The sequence below is a fragment of the Lagenorhynchus albirostris genome, chromosome 2 (assembly GCF_949774975.1).
Source record: "Lagenorhynchus albirostris chromosome 2, mLagAlb1.1, whole genome shotgun sequence".
Taxonomy (NCBI): domain Eukaryota; kingdom Metazoa; phylum Chordata; class Mammalia; order Artiodactyla; family Delphinidae; genus Lagenorhynchus; species Lagenorhynchus albirostris.
This window is the reverse complement of record NC_083096.1, coordinates 51,041,142-51,065,943: the sequence shown is the minus strand read 5'-3', so window position 1 is coordinate 51,065,943 and position 24,802 is coordinate 51,041,142. Positions and strand designations below refer to the sequence as shown.

At 41.3% G+C, this 24,802-nt stretch overlaps 1 long non-coding RNA gene across 1 annotated transcript in view; it reads left to right on the top strand.

Moving 5' to 3' along the window:
* Nucleotides 1-24,802, top strand: part of LOC132515812 (uncharacterized) — a 110,595-nt gene that overhangs the window by 76,662 nt on the left and 9,131 nt on the right. The window contains exon 3 of the long non-coding RNA XR_009539194.1: nt 6,163-6,237. This is a non-coding gene — a long non-coding RNA (uncharacterized LOC132515812). The remainder of the gene's footprint in view (nt 1-6,162; nt 6,238-24,802) is intronic.

Sequence of the window (24,802 nt, the reverse complement as noted above, 5' to 3'; positions counted from 1 at the left end):
GAAGCCTGCACGCCACAACGAAGAGTAGCCCCCGCTCGCCGCAACTAGAGAAAGCCCACGCGCAGCAACCAAGACCCAACGCAGTCAAAAATAAATAAAACTTTAAAAAGAAATTCATTTTTTCAAGAAAGTCTTTCCTGACTTCCTACATTAGGTCAGGCCCTCCTGGTTCACTCTCACATCTCCTGATGCTCTCATAAATCTGAGGGGAAAGTACAATAGCAATCATAATAATAATAGCCATGTTAGTGATAATGATAAAAACAAATAGCCACTGATTACTTACTAAGTACTAGACCTTTCGATAGGTGCTTTACGTATATGATCTCATTTATTCTGCGTAAGAAGCCAAATGAAATATTATCATCCTCATTTTACAGATGAAGAAACTGAGGCTTAGAAAGTGTGGTAGACTGTTGTACTGCTGGTCTTCACATGAATCAGACCCCCCAGTATTCACATCTTCACAGACTTCCGTCCCACATTTATTGCCTGCTGACTCAGGTGAGTTTTTTTGGCCGATGACCCATCAGCAAACATGACTTGCTGATAAATTCTTGCACATTGGAGCTTATCTTCTTGGAACCCAGCCTCCATTTAAGGCTCTGAGACCAAACTAATGAATAAAAAGAACCACATGGTGAGGGAGGCCCAACTGGTTCAGCATCTCAGCTGAGCTCAGCTCCCAGCTGACCCTGCAGCTGAATGCAGCCACCCTAGGCAAATTATAATTATAGAATAATATGATAGTATAGTATACTACAAAATGTACATAGAAATAGATCATTATTAGAGGTTAATTTGCTAAAGAACCCAGAGCTAATAAATGATAGCTATGAATGCAAACTTTACAACTCTATTCAACCTATGTAACTTCTTAGCCCAAGCTATCCTCTTCTGGACACTGGACAGGCCTCGTGACTGTGTCTCCCCTTCCCTGGCTCCTCTCCTGGTCTACACCACACTTGCTTACCCTCTGGTCAACTCAGCTTCCTCTGGCCATGCTGTGTTGCATATATCACGGGTGACACAGGACTACCAAGAGCAGCAAAAGTCCCTGGAAGGTGGGAAGCTTCTCATCGCAGTGTGAGGTTCCCCAGAGGAATGGGTTCTCTGCAGGCCTGGGTGCCCCCTATACACCCCCTGGGCCTTCCCCCCAGGGGAATCACGTAGGCTGAATCCACCCCTTCTCTCCCTTATGTCTCCAGGACTCTCTCTCTTCAGGCCTGTGAACCCCCTTCCCCATTTCCTCGAGCCAGATTTACCCTACGACTGGACTGACAAACTTCTTGCTCCCACTAAGATTTTCCGGCAAGCATCTGCAGAACTGGCCCTTTCCATTCAGAGAAGCAGAGGGTATAAGAGGCAGCAAAAGTGCTGGTCCTTCCACTCATGCACCCACCAGAACTATAAATGGTTTCTAGTCTCAAACTAGAAACGAGAGGGGAAGAACACCTTCTAAAGAGAGAAATACAGTGAGGATAGCTGAGGCCTCTGCGGAGTGACTGGCAACATATCCTTCAGCCAAATTGAGGTTTGAAAAATCCCTTCCCAAGGTCAGCGTTTCTTAGAGCATTTGCCCCTAGCTGATCCTTCTGTCTCCCAGAAAAACAAGGGTTACTTTCCTGTTTTTTTTGTTTTTTTAAACAGCATTTTCAAGATACACTTTACATATTAGAACATTTACCTATTTCAAGTGCACTATTCAATTATTTTTAGTAACTTTACCAAGTGGTGCAACATCACTATAAATCAGTTTGGAGCATTTCTATCCCCCCCAACACAATCCCTTATGCCCTCATTCTGTTCCCATCTCCAGCCCCAGGCAACCACTAATCTAATTTGTCTCTATAAGTTTGCCTTTTCTAGACATTTCATGCAAATGGAATCATATAATATGTGGTCTCTTGTGTCTAACTTATTTCACTGAACATGATGTTATTAAAGTTCATCCACGATGTAACATATGTCAGTAGCTTATTCCTTTTTTATTTCTGAGTAGCATCCATTGTATGGATATACCACATTTTACGTATCCCTTCACTACTTCGTGGACAGTTAGGTTATTTCCAGCTTTGGGGTCTATGAATAATGCAGCTATGAACAGTTGCACGTGAGTCTTTGTGTGGACATATATTTTCAGTTCTCTTAGGTAAGAGTGGAATTTCCAAGTAGTTTTGTGTTTAACTTTTAACTGTAAACTGCCAAGCTGTTTTCCAAAGTGGCTTTACCATTTTACATTCCCACCACCAATTGTGGGTTCCTTTTTCCTCTCCACGTCATGGGACAAGCATCCTCTTATCTTTGATCAACTCCCAGATTTTTTATTCTAAGAATTAATTATGTCCTGGAGAATGTTTCGGCTATGCTCTCCTGGGTTGAATTATTGCTTTGTTCTCTGTAATGACCTTAAATAGACAGTTATGATAGTTACACTCAATATGCACATGTCATTATTTATTTAAAACACTTAGTTTGTTGGGCTGCCTCCAATAACTATTTAGTTTTTGACTGTCTCAGGGGATGGTCATGAAAAAGTACTTATGCAAACTCTGAGGCAAATAACAGTGTACTGCTCTGAAAATTTACCAGGAAACTGAACTCCTTGAAAGTAGACTTCAGAAGAGTGTAACCTCAGGTGTTATTTTCTATAAGAGGACATTGGCCCTAAATGTGTCCACATGCAACTCACCAAGGTGAAAAGCCAATGTGAAGGACATATATATAGGAAACCTCAGAGCCCAGAGGAAGCAAGTTTAGATTTGTATGAAGGTATATACCAACACATCTCACAGATTTAAGACATTTTTTATTATGCAACTGTAGTCAAAGAAATTTTGGTCAGAAATCCTAACTTTCAAAAATCCTACTGGACTTTACCTATTAGCAAGAATATACATTAAAAAATTTGCTCAAAGACAGAAAATATTCAGAGATTCAGAAATGAAACTCAAGCCACTCTTGCCTCTGAGATGGCCCACTCTCTGTCTGTGTAGTGTGTTTCTCTCTAAATAAACCCACTTCTTACCTATCGCTTTATCTCTCACTGAATTCTTTCTGCAATGAGACATCAAGAACCTGAGCTTCATTAAGTCCTGAGACCAAGTGTGTGATCTCAGTTAAAAGACCATGGGTTCTGGGCTTCCCTGGTGGCACAGTGGTTGAGAGTCCGCCTGCCGATGCAGGGGATGCGGGTTCGTGCCCCGGCCCGGGAAGATCCCACGTGCCGCAGAGCGGCTGGGCCCGTGAGCCATGGCCGCTGAGCCTGTGTGTCCGGAGCCTGTGCTCCGCAACGGGGAGAGGCCACAACAGTGAGAGGCCTGCATACTGCAAAAAAAAAAGTTAAAATACAGTATTGTGTTAAATAATAAAAAATAATAATTAAAAAAAAAAAAAGACCATGGGTTCAAGTCCCAATCTGAGTTCAAATGGTTTCAACGTGACTCCAGTATTATCCTGATATCAAAGACAAAGACATCTAAAGAAAAGAAAACTATGGACCAATATACGTACAGAGATCCTCAACAAAATACTAGAAGACTGAATCCAGCAACTTATAAAAAGGATTAATTACCAAGTGGGGTTTATTCCAGTAATGCAAAGTGTATATAACATGTGAAATTCGATTAATATAATATACCATATCAATAGAATACAAGATAAAAACCACTTGATCATCTCAGTAGATGCCAAAAAAGCACTTAACAAAATCCAAAACCCTCTTGTGATAAAAACACTCAACAAACTCAAGATAAAAAAGGAACTTCCTGACTAAGGGCATCTACGAAAAAGCCACACCTAACATCATAATTAATGGTGTATATCAGTTTCCATTGCTGCTGTAAAAAATTTATCATGAACTTAGTGGCTTAACCAAAAAAAAAAGATGGGCTTCCCTGGTGGGGCAGTGGTTGAGAGTCCACCTGCCAATGCAGGGGACACGGGTTCGTGCCCTGGTCCGGGAAGATCCCACATGCCGCGGAGCGGCTGGGCCCGTGAGCCATGGCCGTTGGGCTTGCGCGTCCGGAGCCTGTGCTCCGCAACAGGAGAGGCCACAACAGTGAGAGGCTCACGTGTAGCAAAAAAAAAAAAAAGAAAAAGAAAAGAAATGAAACTCAAGACAATTTGGGTCTAAAAGTTGCCATTGAGGCCTTGGTAATAGTGAATGTGTTTACTCCCCAGGGAAAGGGATTGGTGAGGTCACAACTGCTGTCCCTCAGGGTCATTTGCATAAGAACTTCAGGTGCCTGAAATAGCAAAAGTCTGCTGGACTAAGATTTCTAACACTGAAAATGGAGTATTTATAAAAGAAAATTACTGACTGCTAAGGAGTAACACAAGGGAGTTTCTTTGTGGTATCCTGATTGTGGTGTTCGTTTCTCAGTCTACATGTGTATTAAAATATCATGGAACTACAGACACACACACACACGCGCGTGCGCACATAAAGAATACATGTAAAAACTAGTGAAATTGGGCTTCCCTGGTGGTGCAGTGGTTAAGAATCCTCCTGCCAATGCAGGGGACACCGGTTCGAGCCCTGGTCCGGGAAGATCCCACATGCCACGGAGCAACTAAGCCCGTGTGCCACAGCTACTGAGCCTGCACTCTAGAGCCCGCGAGCCACAACTACTGAGCCCATGTGTCACAACTACTGAAGCCCGCGCATCTAGAGCCTGTGCTCCTCAACAAAAGAAGCCACTGAAATGAGAAGCCCGTGCACCGCAACGAAGAGTAGCCCCTGCTCGCCGCAACTAGAGAAAGCCCGCGAGCAGCAAAGAAGACCCAACGCAGCCAAAAATAAAATAAATAAATTTATTAAAAAAACACAAAAACTAGTGAAATCTAAGGTCTATTCCTGAGTTTATATTATACCAATGTAATTCCCTGGTTTTGACCTGTGCTGTGGTTATGTAAGGTATTTTCATTGGGAAAAGTTGGGTGAAAGGTATGTGGGAACTCTATGTACTACTTTTGAAATTTCTTGTACTTACATCTTAAGCTATTTCAAAATTAAAAGTTATTTAAGAAAGAGAGAGAGAGAAAGAGACAGGAAGGAAGGAAGGAGAAAGGAAACAATGGATCCCTTTCTTCTGGAGTCATCATGGATTGGAGGTAGGGGAAAGGTGGGGGACAGTAAGGTACCTCCTGAATTTGAACAAAGATCCCTCCTGAAAGGAAATTATGAAAAATTAACACAACAAACCCACCCTAAACTGGAATTTATATATGGGGAGACTAGATACATAAATAGATAGATAGATAGACAGATAATAGACATAGATATAGATATAGATATGGATATTCTATATATATAGAAAGACTAGGTATAGTGTAAGGAAATTCTCATGTCTGCATGCGGGTGTCTAACTGCTTGTACTGTACCTTTATTTATCAAGAATGATGATAGAAGTAGATTAGCCTTCACTGTGTCTGAAAGCAAAGAGAACAAACATCAAGAACTGTCCACAGCAGAGGGCCTGGATTGACTATTCCAGCATCCTTGGCAGGGGTACTTCTCAATGGAAACTGATGCATTAGACTGTCATAGTCTGGCGACAAGAGCTATTAAGACTATTCTCTAATTCCCTTTGCTATGATTCCATTCTCAGTTTTAATTGTGCTTTGGCTTTTCATGTAGCTTTTGTATAGCAAGATAATGAGCTGATTGGCCAATACAAGGGTTTTAGTTCACTTGACATTATTTCTTCTTCATGAATTAATAATTTAGCATTCTAGTTCATATATCAATATCTTGTGGGTTTTATAAGTATGAGTGAGCAACTAGAGCATGAGTTCTTAACCTAGAAGCCAGGGATGGGCTTCAAGGGATCCATTAAGCCCTAAGATTGTATGCAAAAGCAAGTGTATACTTGCAGCGTGCATTTATCAAGGAGAGGGGTCAATAGCTTTCGCTAGACTCTCTTAGAGAGTTTCCAGTCTGGATGCACTGGCAAAATAGAATTTTCATGTTTATGAAACTTATCTTCACAGAACACACTGGGAATATACTCCCGTGCTATAATTCTTTTTGACATCATTTTAACAACTTCATGGGATTCAATTGCTTGAATTCATCTTCTAAGATTTTAAAAGCTTCTTCACTAATAAACTCTGAAGGGTTTAATTTTTAGGTGAAATGTTGCCTTATTTCATTAATAGATATCCAAATGTGAGAAAGAACGGCAATCACCACTATCAACAGCTAACATTGACGAGACTCCAGCTCTGTACCAGGTAATGTGCTAACTTTGCATATGAAATCTTAACTGTGGCCTTTATACAACAGTCCTGGGAAGTGGGTATTATGATTTGTGTTTAATAGCTGAGGAAACTGAGGTATAGAAGTTAAAGAACTTACCAAGGTCACATTGCTGTCAATGTGGAGCCGAGTGGACAGCCACATCTGGACAGCCACATCTGTCTAGCCTTTCCCCCAACCGCAAGACTCAATATCTTTATCCTTCAAGCTCTACTTGGAGGCACTTTCTCCTTGAAGCTTTATTCCCACCCAAAATTCTTTCTCCCCTCGTGGAAGTCCTCTGGGTCTTCAGCTGACTCTAAACCACCCCACTTAGCACCATTATTAACGACCTCAGGGTCAGCAAACTTTTTCTGTGAAAGGACCAGATAGTAACTATTTTAGGTTTTGTGGCCCCATATGGTCTCTGTCAGAACAACTCAACTCTGCTGCCCACTGTAGTGCAAAAGCAGGCACGGAGAAGACACACGTAAGCAAGAGTGGCTGTGTCCCAATAAACTCTGATGGATGGGTATTGAAATTTTAATTTCATATAATTTTCATATGTCACAAAATGTTATTCTTATTTTAATTTTTTTCCCACCATTTAAAATTGTGAAAACCATTCCTAGCTCATGCCCTGTACAAAAACAGGAGGCAGGTGGATTTGATCAATGGGCCAAAGTTTGCCATTGCTGCTCAGACAGCATCTTAATGTGTTTCTACTTTCTACAACTAGATAGAAAACCACTGAGCCTATAATTATACCTTAACCTTTTCTTATTCTCTACAGTATCTATATGCAGGGCTAGACCCATAAGTAAGGGCTCTAAAGTTACTTGATTAATAACATTGATGCTTCTCACCCTCAGAGCCATAACCAGGAAGAAATAACAAGTCCATCTCAAAATAGGCGGCATCTTTATTATCTTCACCCTTTTCCCTCCCTAACGAAATTCTGGCTCTCTAAAATATCACAGTGAGTTTTTGGTTCTGAGGGCTGATAAGAAATACCCACGTGCTTGGCTAGCTTGAAGGTCAGATGGCATCCGGGCCTCGAGCCAATGAATACAGCTGGTGAAAATTCAAGCTGTCACACACTTGTTTCTAGTCCTGGTTTTCTAGTTCCTTCATCGTGAATTATTAGATTATTTATAATAATGAATTGCTGCATGAGCAATCAGTTTTAAAACCATAATCCTTAACCCAGAAAGATGTCATGACTTCATGAGCTAAACTTAGGACCATGAGAACCACAGTCTAGGTCTGGCTGCCATGCATCTTCTCTGGGCCTTCCTTTCCTCATCTGTAAAGAGAGGGTAACAGCCCTGCCTCCTATGTGACGCTGGGCTGATTGGGGGACTACCCTGCAGATGTAGAAGTAATGGTCTGTAAGCTTCTCCATTTGCTTTGGTTCAATCATACTAAGCCGTGCTGGTGTATGATCTCATACGACAGAGAAATGTGCTGTGCTGTTATGTGTAAGAATAAAACGGGTTTGTTTTTTTAATTTGCTTTAAGGTCATATCAACAAGCTACAAAATCAAGCTGATATTTACTACTAAGTACACGTTTAAAAATTATATAACATATGCCAATGAGCTTTTTTGGTTTTACCATTTCAGTGTGAAATCGCTGAAACCAGAAACTGCAATTACAGCAATCTTTTTGGTCCGATGTCATCCTGCTGAATAGCATGTGAAAGCAGGTTCATATTATTCTTTGCTAAAGATGGCCCGTGACACGGTTGTCAGGATAGAATCTTGCAGACACTGCTAGGCACATGTAAAAGTCTAGGTGTTCGAGGAACCAGCTGTTCTGCAGGGCTTGGTTGTTATTCTGATTTCTTTCTAAAAGGTTCATTTTTTTAAGACAGTTTTTCACTAGAGTTAGTTTTCACCCACTTTACAGATGCCTTAAAATAATCTGGTGTTGAAAACTCTTCCACAGCTGCCAGCTGGCCTATGAGGTGAGGAGGCTGCTCCCTCAAGGGTGAAACAGCACTTGGTGCAAACAAATGTTTAAAACCGGTGAAGACAGCAGACAGAGGAAAGCTTTAGCACTTACGTATTCACTGTAGCAAGGAGAGGTTTTTCCAGTCAGAAACCTCTCAGCATTCTGTAGGAGATTGATGATTTACTGCTCCTAAGAGGACAGCAGTCTCATAATGGTATACAGTAAGAGGTGGAACAGAAATCGACTCACAAAAGATGTTCTTTCAAACCTCAAACTGCAATTACCATAGAGGAAAGGAGGAGTTCAGCTTTGCAACTGGTGCCTCAATAATACATTGTAGGAAGCAGCTGCTTTCTGCTCCCCGGTGCTGCCTCATTCCATAGATGGGGCAGGTGACGCCTGAGTACACAGAATTTGTGACATTTGCTGGGTGCTTATGGTGCGTGGGTGAAGAGTGCTTATAGGAATGTTAGCTGTTACTAATTATTATTATAATACTACTGTGGCAGGAAGGTCTAAGCAGCTGTTTTGACGTGAGAAGCTTCCAAGCATCAGTGGTTAACACAATTTTGGTTGGCTCTTACAATCAGCTGTGGTCATTATGGTACCTCCCCAGCATAACCCCAAGGAGTAGTTTGCATATTTCTATGTGGGTTGGTCACTGAATCATTAATCAAGAATTTAACCACTGGTGTGGTAGATCTTGTTGCTGTTCCCAACATGGTTCATCTCTCCCTCCACCTTCACCGATGGTCTCAGGATAGAAAAGAAAATATTTTCCCTCAAATTTGCATTCACACTACCTGAAATTGAAAAGCCCAGGACATGTTTTCACTGAATAAAGAAAGCCTTTAGTTAGCCTAGGAGTAAAAATGGAAAGGAGAGGAAGAACCACATTTAGGGGAAGTCTCAGGTTAATTTATTTTAGCGATTCCCAAGCTCCCACTATATCCATTGGAGATATAAAGACACAAAGCCGTCCAGGAGACTCAGGCTGGGAGGGATGGACAGACAAACTGACAAGCTCCGTAAAGAGCCACATGTGCAGTGATACAGGTACTAAGAACAATAGAGGCACAAGAGAAAAGGAATTTTTGGTCTGGAGCAGAGCAAGTAGGTCAGAAAAGTCAAAGAAAGGGATATGAGCTAAATCTTGAAAAATGGACGCAGTGGATCCTCCAAGCTCATAAACTGCCCACCTTCCAGGGAAGAGAAGCAGTAGGAGCAAGAGTGTGGAGGTGAGATACAGACCAGCCTGCACTGCGATCAAAAAGAAAATAGAGTTCTCAGAAACGCCTAAATCCTGTGGCTATATGCTAAACAGGACCACCAGTCTCCTGCCCCAATCCTGTCCAGGACCTCTTCATGCAGCACCTCAGTGGAGCCTTCTGGCTCCCTTGAATTGCTGTAGCAGCTGACTCTTCGCGCCATTTATCTTGCACTCCCACCCCATCATTTCAGTGTACCCCTCGCACCCCTTGGTGAGCAACTTGAGGGCAGGGACTCAGTAAGGGAATGTCGTGCTTTAAGCTTCATTATTATTCCATTTGAATTGACCCGCTCAGTTTGATTCACTATGGTCTGTGTACATAGAGACTCATAGTAGGCTTTTTTTCTGTTGTTATATTTTTTAGTTTGAAATTTAAAGTTTATAGAAAAGTTGTAAAAGTAGTACTTGAAGCTCCCCTATACCTTTCGCTCAATTTACCGATCGTTACCATTTTATCACATCTGCCTTATTCTTCATACACACATACATTAAAGTTTTTTCCTGAAACATTTGAGAAAAAGCTTCAGACATGATGCCCCTTACTCCTTGATCCTTCAACATGTATTTTGTATTTCCTATAAACAAGAACATTCTCCTACACAGTATAACCATCAAGATCAGAAAATTAACACTGATCCAACATCCATATAATTCACAGATCCCATTCAAATTTCACCTGTTGTGACATAGAAAACAAACTTATGGCTGCTAAAGGGGAAAGTGGGGGAAGGGTAAGTTAGGAATTTGGGATTAACGTATACATACTACTATATATAAAATAGGTAACCAACAAGAACCTACTGTATAGCACAGGGAACTACTAGACTCAATATTTTGTAATACACGTAACCTATAAGGGAAAAGAATCTGAAAAAGACTATACATATATATATTATATATAAAAAACTGAACCACTTTGCTGTACACCTAAACTAACACAACCCTGTAAATCAACTATACTTCAATAAAAACAAAAACAAATTTTACTTGTTGACCCAGTAATAGGTCCAGGTCCTTTATAGTTATCATTTCTCTTTAGTCTCCTTTATTTTGGAAAAATTCCTCATTTTTTTCTTCTTTTTCATGACCTTGACATTTCTTGAAGCACGTAGTTACTTTACAGAATGTCCTGCAGTTTGGGTTTGTCTGATGTTTCCTCGTGATTTATGCATTTGCAATAAGAATCCCTCAGAAGTAATTCCTTGCTCTTCTCATTGCGCCATATCAGGAGACACATGATGTCAATTTGTCCTGTTACTAATTTTCTTGTTGCATTTGGTGAAGATGGTGTCTTACAGGATTCTCTGCTGAGTCATTCCCAACTGTTTTGTGAAGAAATGCCTTTAGATTTCTATGGTAAGATAGGACTTTCTTCTCCTCCATTTTTTCATTTAATTTTTATCATTGTAGACTCATGGATTCCTATTTTATTCAAATGGGTAAAGTCAGTAACTGTCATTACTATGATACTCAAATCACCCCAGACTTGGTCAGTGGGAGCTCACTGAAAGCAGCTCTTTTGTCTTTTTGATATGTCCCCATCATTCTCTAAGCATTGCCTTAGTTTGTGGTACAAGATGGTCCTGTCTCACCTTTTATTTCTCCTACCCCAGCCCTAGAGTCAACCATTTCTCTAAGGAACCCTGGTTCCATTAAATGGAGAATAACATTCAGAAGCCCAGTTCTGCAAGAGAGGTTTGCTTATTGCTACCGGGATATCTTTGCTTCTAGCCCTCTCAGCAGACAGAACTAGGAAATATAAGCATATATCTATCTACATATGTGTATGTGTATGTACATGTATGATATCTATGAATACACACAAACATCTACACACATTTATACCTATTTCTATATCCATGTCTGCATAAAGCTATGAGTTCACATTGATTTCTCCACTCCCAGTCTAACACCACAGGATTTATTCTAGCCTTTCCCTTTTCCACATTTGTAATTCCCTTCTGACAGCAAGAAATCCTCAATGCATTTACTTATTTGCACAGTCCTCCCTGTAGGTCACCAGTCTCCCAGCTGTACTAGCCAAAAGTTTGTCCTCTGACTGTGGCCCCCAAAACAGGCAAACCCCCTCCCCTGCCATGGGGGCACTTTTCATCGACAATGATTTGCATGGTCAGAATTAACCCTCTTTGAGTGAATTCTGACCACTTCTGCCACGGCCTAGACTGAGACTCAATGGAAAAGAATCACAAGTTTACTTTTCCTGGTGTTGCTTAGCAGAGCGAATGTTATTTTCTTCTTCGCCATGGCAGTGACCACTTTCAGTGTGGAATTTTTTTTCCTGTTTGCTCCTCTCTCCTTCTCTCATTACTCATGGGACAGTAAAAGGATTAACCAAGTCCATTCAAAGATGTGTAGCACTCCAACCTTCTCCCAGGAAGATTGCATTATAAATATGATATAGCTGTAAAAACTAGAGCTGGAGACCAGAGATCAGCGGATCCCTCCCCACAGCTGCCAGATGGTCGGCTCTTCTAGTACATTCTCAGAGACACAACGTCACATCCTAGATACACATCGTTAAGTCATCTTCACCTCCTCCCGCCTCTCCTCCCCCCAACGCCATGATAAATTGTAACCTTGGAGGCGGTGAGTTCCCTCCCGCTGCAACTGCCACGTCAGTTTCTCCTTGATCCGTTTACTGTGGGTAGGGACTTACCCCGACAATGTCCTTACTGTTCTGCAAGGCAGGCGAAATCCTTTTTCACAATCTATTATAAATTATCCCAATGCATGAAGTGTTGTTTCCTTACAGAATTTTCAAAACCAGATAGTTACGTCGCATCACGTTTACCAAGTGAAGTTAAAAATGCCATTTCTAAAATTACTCTCAACGCTCTCACAGTTCATATTGTTAGGGAAAATGGATAATAATGGGACCCACAGTCTTTCAGTCCAGAACTGACTCTGTTTTAGACGAGCAAGGAGAGCTGCCTGGCAACACAATGCACCCCTGTGCGTAAACTGTGTTTACAGCCAAGGCTGGAGTAAAGGAACAGATGGTAAGAAAATCGGATTTAAGGAAGGGACAGATGCGCCTGTGTCGGGGAGCTCGGTAAATCTCTTGGCTTTTGGTTTGCATGCAAGGATGAAGTCCAGCTACCCACGGTAGTCACGCCACAGCTCGCTGTTGCCTTTGACTGTTTGCATCTTGTCTCCGAGGATGGTTAATACAGCCCATTACAAGCGTTTATCTCATCCCTCCCACGGGGAATGTGCTTCCCAGGGATTTGCATGTTCCCTATCCTTTTATGGAAAGTAGTTTCTTCATCATCTGTGTGATCGTGTATCTAAAATTTCAAGAATATTTAAGCTGTTAACCCTGTTTGTCTATAGAGGATGGGATTGTATTTCTGTGATCTTAGAAATATTTCCAATGAGCACGTATAACAAGGAAAAAAAAGCATAAACATTTATGCTTAACACATTAATAAGCACCCTCCACCCTTTGTGCTCCATCGTCTCTCTTTGGTGCCTGTGAAGGCAAAGCAATTTTAAGATGCTAACCTCCACGACATATAAAATAGCTATTATAAATGTTATATTAAAGCTGCCCAGGCCTACTTTTTCCTCCCTCCTAAAGGAAAGTGTAAGTTATACTCGAGTTAAGATTCATTTGCTCCTTCAGGGAGGTAACGGGGAAGAACACACACATTCTGTCCCAGTGATGTATGGCTGGATTTAAATACATTTATGTTATTTAACATAATTCTATCTCAGTGGTGTATGGTTGGATTTAACAGCCCCAGTTGTTCAATGCCGGGATCAAGTTATAAACATTTTTATTCCAAAATGACCCCCTCTACGTTTATAGCAATTCTAGACATGCACCGTAATGAGGAACCCCACCCATTCCTGCATGTTGGCAATTGTCACTCCTCGGCAACATTAAGTTCTGTAAAGTCACTCTTTCAGATTCATCCTGAGAGGAAGATGGAACTACTTAAGAAAAAATGCTATATATTAAAGAAAGAGTTCCTCACAAAATAGTTACAAGGTAAAAGTCAAAGTATCCTACAGGATTGACTGCAAAGCACCCCAGCAAGTGGCTTAAGTGACACCTTCAGAACTGGTTTGACTCAACTCTTGCCTCTTGGTATGTGCAAGCCAGCTGCAGCTCTTTGGATATGAGCATGATTCTGTTGGATGGCACACGGGTTCCCTCTTCACCTAAATTCTCCAGACGTGCCTCACCAACCCGCCCAGCCCCAAGCGCACATAGGGCTGCCCTCTGGAGCTTCCAGTCAACTCTGAGGTCCAATGTGACCCCCTTCCCCAATCTCTGGAAAGGCAACATTGGGATCAGAGGCCTGTGGCTTGCTGATACCCCCCAGTCTCTCACAGTGCGAGGGTTCTGGACTGTGTTGGTGTGGCTTCCTCACCCAGTGGAACGTGGAGGGGGCTCCGAGCCTGATAAATGGAAGGCCTGGCTGAGGCTGCCTTAGAGAATTTACCACTTCTACTTTAAGTGAGCCACGTTCTTTCACTCTAACGGCGTCTGCGTGTGTCACCACCTCTGATTCTCTGGCTCCAAGGCACTACAGGAACCAAGCCAAGGAAAAAGCCACCACCAAGAAATCTGGGAAAGAATCCATTATGGGTACCTATGCACCACCTCCAGCCAGGAGGCAATTTGTTATACCTCCTTTTTGGCACCCTTTTCTGTGCCTGATGCAAATATACCCTTCCCTCCGTTCTGTGGGACTCAAACTTTTGTTTGCATGGGATGGACCTTGAGGACGTGGGATGGACCTTGAGGGCATTATGCTGAGTGAAATAAGTCTGGCAAAGACAAAATATCCTATGATCTCAGTTATGTGTGAAATCTAAACAAATAAAACAAAACCTGCACTTATAAATACAGAAAACAGATGGGTGGTTGGGAGGTAGAGGAGTAGATGAACTGGGTGAAGGGCATAAAAAGGTACAAACTTCCCTCGTCTCAGTCATTTAGGTTTAATGGGTCCAGGGTGGAGCCCTGGAACAGCAGGCTCCACATGTAAAGCTGATGACCAAGGCTTTTTCGAAAAAGGCCCTAAATAGTAATTTGTCTTTTTCTCTCTTCACTTTATACAATCCCTCTTCCCACTCACTTTAATGATCCTAGAGCTTTAATTATGACCTATATACTAATGCCTTCCAAGTCTGTATATCTGTAGCCCCAACCTTTCACTTGAATGCTAGGTTTAAATTTCCATCAGCCAGCAGATATTTCTCCCTTGATGTGCTCTAGATATTTTAAAAATACTTTCAAAATATAATAATGAAAAGTTATTTCCTCCCAAGACATTTGAAATTAAAGGCCACTCTTTGAGGCCCACTTAGGTAACAAAAGGATAGCTTGACCAAAATGTGGAGTCCACTCAGGGTAAAGAAAAATTTGTTTAAATTTAAAAATATATGTATATACATATATATATATTTATTTAGCTGCACCGGGTCTTCCTTGCGGCACGTAGGATCTTTGTTTCCCTGACCAGGGACGGAACTTGGGCCCTCTGCATTGGGAGCGTGGAGTCTTAACCTCTGGACCACCAGGGAAGTCCCTTGTTTACATTTCTTATAAAGCTAAAAAAAATTTTTTTGTTGCTAATGGCTGAACAGCCTATAACACCAAGACAAGGAAGCAGTTTGCTTCCACAATGTATACATTTGGGGCTAGCATCATCACTTCTGCTGAAGATATGAACAGATGTTCAAATATTTCATCATCACTTAGTGAATGTTTGCCTTGTTTCCCCAAGACAAAGATGGCTCTGTGGGTATTTGATAACTGTGGGTACTGACTACCTGTTGATTTTATTCTCTACTGCTTCTCAAAGGATAGTGGTGAAAATTCCACCTTGAGAATCTGAGTTATTACATTCGCCTGAGGATTCAAATCTGTAGTGGTAATTAGGCTCCTTCTGTTGCAAGGAGCAGAAACCTGCTCAGTTCAAAGTTTATCGTAAGGCTGCAGTGCCACTGAGGAAAACAGGAAGCGTGGCCCCCAAGGGGAACTGGACATCTTCAGAGAATCATGACAGCACCATTAATAAAGGGTCTCACAGACCAACGGCTTCCATGGGCAGACACAGCTCTGAGCTCTGCCTGTGCTCACTCGCTTAGTCTTCACAACAGCCTTATGAGAGGCACTGTCATTGTCCCTGCTTCACATAGGGGGAAACTGAGGCATAGAGTGGCGAAGGAAGGCAGCCCAGCTGCTCTGGCTCCAGGGCCATGTCCTTTCCCACTGTGCAATGCAGCCGCTCTCCTGGTTGTCCTCCCCCATTGGAACTTCGCAGTTGTGGTGGCTCAGTGGCTCCCTTGTTGGTGTCTTCTGCTCTTACTGCTGCCAACTGACTCCGTGTTCTCTCCCTTAAGATTTTTATTCACTCCCGCAACATGTGTACTTTGAGTGCAGTCGCTGATGGTGGTGGGCAGAGCATATTTAGCAGGTGCAGCACAGCCTTGGTGGCTTGGTGGGGTTTATGGAAGCTGTGGCATCATTGGAGCTGATAGAAATGTAGACACATCACCACCGTATGACAAAGCAGGAGAGAAAACAGCAAGCCAGAGGACAGAAAAGTAACACAATCAAATACCCTTTAATAGCTGTGAGTTCAGAAGGCAGGAGGGCCATCCCCTGGCGGCTCCTAGAACTAGTTGGTGAGAATTTTTTTAAAAATAAACTTATTTATTTTTATTTATTTAGTGTTTTGGCTGTGTTGGATCTTCGTTGCTGTGCGCGGGCTTTCTCTAGTTGCAGCAAGTGGGGGCTACTCGTCATTGCAGTGCACGGGCTTCTCACTGTGGTGGCTTCTCTTGTTGCAGAGCACGGGCTCTAGGAGCACGCGGGCTTCAGTAGATGCGGCACATGTGCTCAGTAGTTGTGGCTCGTGGGCTCTAGAGCGCAGGTTCAGTAGTTGTGGTGCATGGGCTTAGTTGCTCCGTGGCATGTGGGATCTTCCCGGACCAGGGATCGAATCCATGTCCCCTGCAATGGCAGGTGGATTCTTAACCACTGCGCCACCAGGGAAGCCCAGTTGGTGAGAAATTTGAAGGGAATGAAAATACTGTAGGCAGAGGAGAATGAGAGAACCAGAGAAATGTTGTTTTTGCCTATTATCTTTTTCTCTTTTTCCTCTCCAGGCTGGTATGGACAGGGGAAACATGGATTATGTAATTTGTAGCTCCCACAAAATAGAGCCCTATAGCCTGTCCTCCTCCAAATGTAGATGCTCTTTGTGTGTTGATTTAATTTAAGCTAATTTCCCTTTCCCTATCACATCAAGGCCAAGGCCCAAAACAGTACCACCTCCTCCAGAAAGCACTTCCCCTGCGACCCTACAGATTTACTGAGACCTACTGTGTGTCAAGCACTGTTCTAGGCACTGAGGACATAGCAATTGATAAAAGATGCAAGGCCCTGCTGGATTGATACATATACCACAGGTGGGAAGGGGCCTTGGAGAGCATCTGTTTAGTCCACTCCTTACCCAAGACAGGAATCGTCTCCACCCCAGGCCTGCCCACCAGTCAGCCAGCCTCTACTTCTTCACACATCTCCAGGGATGGGCTGTGCTATCAGCAGTCAACTCTGAAGCTTAGGAAGCTCTTGCCAAAATGGTGTAAAGATCTGTTTTCCTGCTATGTCTATTTATTGACCTTGGTTTCACTCTCTGGAGCTAGACAAAATAAATTTCCTTTCATCTGACATCCCCTCAAATATGGGACAATCTACAAACTCTCATCCTCACACTTGCTCACTCATCTCTGTGCCGTCCTTTCATTTTCCCACCAAGCTCAGGTCACACCTCATTCCCTTACCTTTCCCCCATCCTTGCCTTACCCTCTCTCAGCCAGAATCTGGTGCATTTGTACTTCTTTTACTTAGACTTTATTTCTCCTTCATGCTGTTTCTCCCTTCTTTCCTCCCATTACAATCTCAGCACCCAACTCTAAGCCTATACTGTTTCAATCTCTGTATGTGCTAGTTCATTGCCATCCTGGACAAATTGGAATTGGACAGATTGTGGTAAGTGATGGTGGCAAGTCGGCTCTTTCTTTGGGGCTTTGTTTTGTCTTTGGCTGGGTCTATTATCTCTTTAAATTTAAGTTATTACCATGCAGAATTATTTAAGAAACTGGATCAGGGAGTCTATATATGATAATTATTTGATCACTAAAATAAAATGTAATAAAACATAACTACCAGAAAGCCTTTGTACAGATAAAAAGTAAGAATGAGTAAATGAATGAATGGATGGATGTTTCCTTGTCTATAAGTCTTAGAATCAGTGTTGTCCATTTTTAGTTTATTCCTACTCATGCCAAATAGATAAATAAAGTGGATGATTTTTCAAATCAGAATAGCTAAGTTTAAGTCATTACAATTGCTAGTTTATTTATATTAAATAAATATATCATCTCATCACACTGTGCAGCATAATTAGCAAGTATTATGTTGTTGAATCCATGACCCAGTTTCCTGAAGACATCTGTCTTCTAAAAGGATTTTTTTCAAACTGAGATTAAAAGGCACTACTCAACTAGGGTTGCCAGATAAAATACAGGACACTTGGCTAAATGTGAATTTCAGATAAACAGCAAATATTTTTTAGTATAAGTCTGTCTCAGATATTACATGAGACAGACTTACACTAAAACTTATTTGCTGTTTACCTGAAATTCAGATTTATTTTAGCATCTTATATTTTTCTTTCTCTTTTCTTTCTTTTTTTTTTTGCTAAATCTGACAACTTTATGCCCAAGATGTACACCTTAGAAGTTCATCCCAATTCCCACCCTTCCACCACTAACCTTCCTCTTCTCCACCCTCTAGCCCAATTATATTTCTCTTTCTTTGTATCTTTTCAGATGAAAGATTCAGATTACAGTTCCCTCTAGTGTAATGGCCTCACTCATTTCTACTTCAAATAGTTGTTTTTTTTTTTCCCTTTGACAATATACAACAGGTGTGCATCCTTGGTTGATTTCTATTGTGGGATTTTAAAAAAAGTGTATAGGATAAACTGCTGGGAAAATTGACTTAAACAACTTAACTAATGACTAAGAGTTTAACAGTTGCAAACAGGTGAAACCAGTCTCATTGTGCAAATGATGCAAACTCAAGGAGATCTGTGACAGTAAAACACAATTCCCGGTCAACAGAAATAAGTTTACTAGATGTTATTACCTATGATCTAAAAGCCTTGTACTTCAATAGGTATCTTTTTTTTCACCCAAGAACTGGATTCATTTCTGTTTTTTGTTTTTGTTTTTTTAATACTTCTCTGACTCCATTTCCCTTTCATCCCATAAGCTCTTGAGACCATCTGCAAAGGTTGTCAGAGAATACTCCATGGACTGACTTTTCTGAGGGCTCTGGGCCATCCCCTACCTCAAAAGCTTTTCTCTTTACTAGCCTAGGGAGTGTAAACACAACCCATTCCCACCTCCTCTCAGCCAGCAACATGGAGTCATTCATGCTCTTGTGCTGGCATTATGATTGATTTGTTTCATTATTGTTTATGGAGCTGAGTAGGCAAATGTGTAGAATCATAAATACAGTGGGAAAAGATGCATTATTCTTGTTGAGAGTTGGCTACATCAATGTCCATGGCATGAGGCTTTAAATTGTTAGGTAATGATTGTCAACATATCAGACAATGCAAACTGGTCCAATGTACAGTTACATGCTTTACCTCTCTGGAAATGATAAACTGTCCTGTAAGCTGTTGCCTATGTTTAACAAAATTGTTACTCAGAGTAGTCTATGAGACTCTAATAAATTAACTTAACATGGATGATGAGATATTAAAAATAAACAGCTTAGTAGAACGAATTTTAAGATGATTATGAGCTTCAAAGAATAAACTTGAGATCCCATGAAACTTGGATTCTCCAACCTTTATATACGTAAAGCAATCTACAGATTCAATGCAATCTCTATCAAATTACCAATGGCATTTTTCACAGAACTAGAACAAAATATTTTATAATTTGTATGGAATCAAAAAAGACCCCAAATGGCCAAAGCAATCTTGAGAAAGAAAGACGGAGCTGGAGGAATCAGGCTCCCTGACCTCAGACTATACTACAAAGCTTCAATAATCAAGACAGCATGGTACTGGCACAAGAACAGAAATATAGATCAATGGAACAGGATAGAAAGCCCACAGTTAAACCCATGCACATATCATAACCTAATCTATGAGAAAGGAGGCAAGAATATACAATGGAGAAAAGACAGTCTCTTCAATAAGTGGTGCTGGGAAAACTGGACAGCTACATGTAAAAGAATGAAATTAGAACACTCCCTGACACCATACACAAAAATAAACTCAAAATGGATTAAAGACCTGAATGTAAGGCCAGATACTATAAAACTCTTAGAGGAAAACATAGGCAGAACCCTCTTTGACATAAATCGCAGCAAGATCTTTTGTGACCCAACTCCTAGAGTAATGAAAATAAAAACAAAAATAAACAAATTGGACCTAATGCAATTTAAAAGCTTTTGCACAGCAAAGGAAACCATGAGCAACATGAAAAGACAACCCTTAGAATGGGAGAAAATATTTGCAAATGAAACAACTGACAAAGAATTAATCTCCAAAATATACAAGCAGCTCATGCAGCTCAATATCAAAAAAACAAACAACCCAATCCAAAAATGGGCAGAAGACCTAAATAGACCTTTCTCCAAAGAAGACATACAGATGGCCAAGAGGCACATGAAAAGATGCTCAACATTAATAATTATTAGAGAAATGCAAATCAAAACTACAATGAGGTATCACCTCACACTGGTCAGAATGGCCATCATCAAAAAATCTACAAACAATATGGACTTCCTTGGTGGTGCAGTGGTTAAGAATCTGCCTGCCAGTGCAGGGGACATGGGTTCAATCCCTGGTCCAGGAAGATCTCACATGCCACAGAGCAACTAAGCCCGTGCGCCACAACTACTGAGCCTATGTGCCACAACTACTGAAGCCCATGTGCCTAGAGCCCATGTTCTGTAACAAGAGAAGCCACTGCAATAAGAAGCCCCACACACTGCAACAAAGAGTAGCCCCCGCTCGCCGCAACTAGAGAAAGCCCATGTGCAGCAGCAAAGACCCAACACAGCCAAATAAATAAGTAAGTAAATAAAATTATTTTTTAAAATCTACAGACAATAAATGCTAGAGAGAGCGTGGAGAAAAGGGAACCATCATGCACTGTTGGTGGGAGTGTAAATTGTTACAGCCACTATGGAAAACATTATGGAGGTCCCTTAAAAAACTACAAATAGAACTACCATATGACCCTGCGATCCCACTACTGGGCATATACCCAGAGAAAACCATAATTCAAAAAGACACATGCACCCCAATGTCCATAGCAGCATGATTTACAATAGCCAGGACATGGAAGCAACCTAAATGTCCATCAACAGAGGAATGGATAGAGAAGATGTGGTACATTTATACAGTGGAATATTACTCAGCCCTAAAAAAATTGGGTCATTTGTAGAAATGTGGATGGACCTAGAGAGTGTCATACAGAGTGAAGTAAGTTAGAGAAAAACAAATATTGTATATTAACACATATACATGGAATCTAGAAAAATGGTATATATGATTCTATTTGCAAAGCAGAAATAGAGACACAGATGTAGAGAACAAATGTATGGATACCAAGGGGGAAGGGGGTGTGGGAAGAATTGGGAGATTGGGATTGACACATATACACTATTGATAGTATGTATAAAATAGATAACTAATGAGAACATAGTATATAGCACAGGGAACTCTACTTAATGCACTGTGTTGACCTGAATGGGAAGAAAGTCCAAAAAGGAGGGGATATATGTATACGCATGGCTGATCCATTTTGCTGTACAGTAGAAACTAACACAACATAGTAAAGCAACTATACTCCAATAAAAATTAATTTAAAAAATGTTCCAGAGTGTTTTCTAAATACCAACTACTCTTGTGTCCTATTCTCAGATATTCTGTTTCAGCAGGCATGTAACATTGTAGTTAAGAGCATGGATTAGGAGCCAGACAAATCTGCCACTTTATCACATGAAATTCTCCATTTATGTCTCAAGTTTCCTCATCTGTAAAATGGGGACAATGTTGCCAATTGCATGGAGTGTTGTGAGGATTAAGAGTTACTGTCTGTAAAACAGCCAGGACATGGAAGCAACCTAAGTGTCCATCGACAGATGAATGGATAAAGATGTGGCGAGTATATACACATCTATATTACTCAGCCATAAAAAGAAACGAAACTGAGTTATTTGTAGTGAGGTGGATGGACCTAAAGTCTGTCCTACAGAGTGAAGTAATTCAGAAAGAGAAAAACAAATACCGTATGCTAACACATATGTATGGAATCTAAAAAAAAAGGTTCTGATGAACCTAGAGGCAGGACAGGAATAAAGACACAGACATAGAGAATGGACTTGAGGACACGGGGAGGGGGAAGGGTAAGCTGGGATGAAGTGAGAGAGTGGCATGGACATACATACACTACGAAATGTAAAATAGACAGCTAGTGAGAAGCAGCCACATAGCACAGGGAGATCAGCTCAGTGCTTTATGACCACCTAGAGGGGTGGGATAGGGAAGGTGGGAGGAAGATGCAAGAGGGAAGGGATATGAGGATATATGTATATGTATGGCTGATTCACTTTGTTATAAAGCAGAAACACACACCATTGTAGAGCAATTATACTCCAATAAAGATGTTAAAAAAAAAAGTTACTGTCTGTAAAGTACTGAGTAGATCACCCATATATGTTAGCAATTAAAAAAAAAAAAAGCCAACACTCCAGGGGATGCTGGCAGTCAGCACACATTCTACTGATCGCTGCAGTGTGGCCTCAGGCTAACTATTGACTCAGTGTGGGCAGTGCGTAAATTAGTTAATCTCTCTGTGCATCAGTTTACTGCCAGTAAAATAAGCCTGAGAATTCTTAACTAACTCACAGATCCAGTCCTTGAGAAAGGAAGTAGCTATATTTCCCCCAATAGCTTGGCAGTGTTTACTCAGCACTGTGAGAAAGTTTGGAACAGTAAGAAATACGTAGTAAACAAGGACCATGCCAAGACTGGAGGCACCAATAAATTGCTTTAGATCTTTACCTTCACTCCTGTGGAGAGCGATCACAGAAAGTCTGCCGTCTTGGTTGTCAAGACAGGTCTGGCACCCGTGAAACTACAAGCCCACCACACAATGCCATGGATGTGTTTGGAAATGTGGGAAACTTTAGTGGCCACAAGTTGAGTCTCCCTTCTGTCTCCTTCTCCGTGACCTCTAAATGCTGGCGGGCCCTAGGGCTCTGGCGTCTTCTCCATCTACACTTTTCCTTGGTGGTGTTGTCTAGACCCTTGGCTTTTTGTAACTCTAGCCTGACCTCTCATTGGGTTTCAGACTTGTATATATCCAACTCTCTACCCAACATCTACACTTAGATGCTTAAAGGGATCTCAAACTTAATACGTCTAAAAATGAACTCTTGTTTCCAAATCCAACATCTCTCCTGCTCACACAAATCTATTTCCTTCCTCCCCCTAGGCTTTCCCTACCAGGTACTCAGACTTAACATTAAGAAGTCACCCATGATTCTTCTCTCCCTTAAAGCCCTACAGTTTCTTCACCTCTGTGTCCTCTGCATCCTCATCTCCTGCTACACTCTGCCTCACATTAGCCTTCTTGCTGTTCTAGAACATTCCTCATCTTTCTAGAACATTTCTATCTCCAGGACTTCACTTCCTATTCCCTTTACCTGGAGCACCCTTCTCTTGGGTTGGCTCATGGCTGATTTCTTCTCATAATTCAAGTCTCTGCTCAAATATCAAATGTCTCCTCCTCAAAGAGGCCTTCCCTGACCACTGAATGAAAAACAGCCTCCACTGCCGTGGTCACATTCTAGCCCTTATCCTGCCTCTTTATTTTTTGCTCATAGCACTTGTTTCAATGTAAAGCTACACTACTCACTTGTTTTACTTGCTTAAGGTCTGTCTTCCACACTAGAAGAAGTGTAAAAAAACTCCAAGAGGGTAAAGGCTTTGTCTTATGGTACCCTGAGCTCTAGAATGGTGATAACTCATCGTGGGTTCTTAGTAAATCCTTATTATAAGAATGAATGAATGAATGATGAATGGATATCAGTTATTAATAATAAAGGAGTTTTGGGAACGGGAAGAATAATGAGCATTAGAGCACTAAAAGAAATAGATTCTATTTGGGCTTTCAAGGGCTAGAAGGATTTGGATAGGTGAAAAAAAGAAGAAAGGGCTTAGCAGGTGGGGAAGAGTACAAGCAAAGCCCAGATATGACAACAGTATTTGTGGGGCAATGAAAAAAAACTGATCTGTTAGAGGCAGAGCAAATGACAGATACAAAAGGAGGCTGAGGTTGAATAAGTAGGAAGGGTCAGACCAGAGCAAATGCTGAATGTGTCACATAGACGAGTTATTTGATGCGGACGTGATCTCTTCCAAGGGGGTGGCAAGGTGTCAGTGACAAGTGTGGCATCATGTAGAGTTGAAACTGAGAATAAGGGAAAGTTCTGCCACCAGTACAACACTCAGGCGAAGCCTTGGGAAAAGCAGAGCACTCTACAACCACATTTCCCCCATAGCTTGAGTTAAAATCCCAGGAAGAAGCCCCTTTGCTCTTGGGACATCTTAGAAACTTAGAGGTCACAGCCAAATCTGAGAATGAGCCCAGCCAAGAGGACCTCACATTACTCAGTGGTCAGGGAGTAATTAATTGTTGCTATAGAATCCGGGAAGTATTGGATCTTGTGTGAAGCCATGGGAATGAGGGCCGTTTCTAAAAACACATTGGAGATATCGTTGGGAAAATGTCAGGTTTTTAATGACTACAACAGAATTTCAAGCGAATCCCTCCCTAATTTTGCTGTAGCTAAAAACATTGTTTGTTATGATTCTAAGTAATACTTTGTAGCTTTGCTCTAAAGGTGCACATGCTGACATTTTGAGAAACCATATGTATTCCAGATGTTGTGTAACAGAGGTGGAGAATTGATTTACTGAGAGAAAAAGCTGGAAATGACCTAGATAAGTAGAGCAAAACCCAAAGGACCCAGTCATTTTTCTATTAAGATCAAGTGACTAATTAGATGGTAAAACGTGTTATAGTTCCCTGACTTCCACCTCCCCTCAAAGATGAGAAAGGCACATTATGTGTAGCCCCAAAGTAACACTTTAAAGGATGCTTCAGCGTTTACTTTATTCACAAGCCTGTAACTGGGCCATTTATTGCACTTAAAAAAAAAATTCCTCCTTGTGCCTCTACTGTGTCAGACA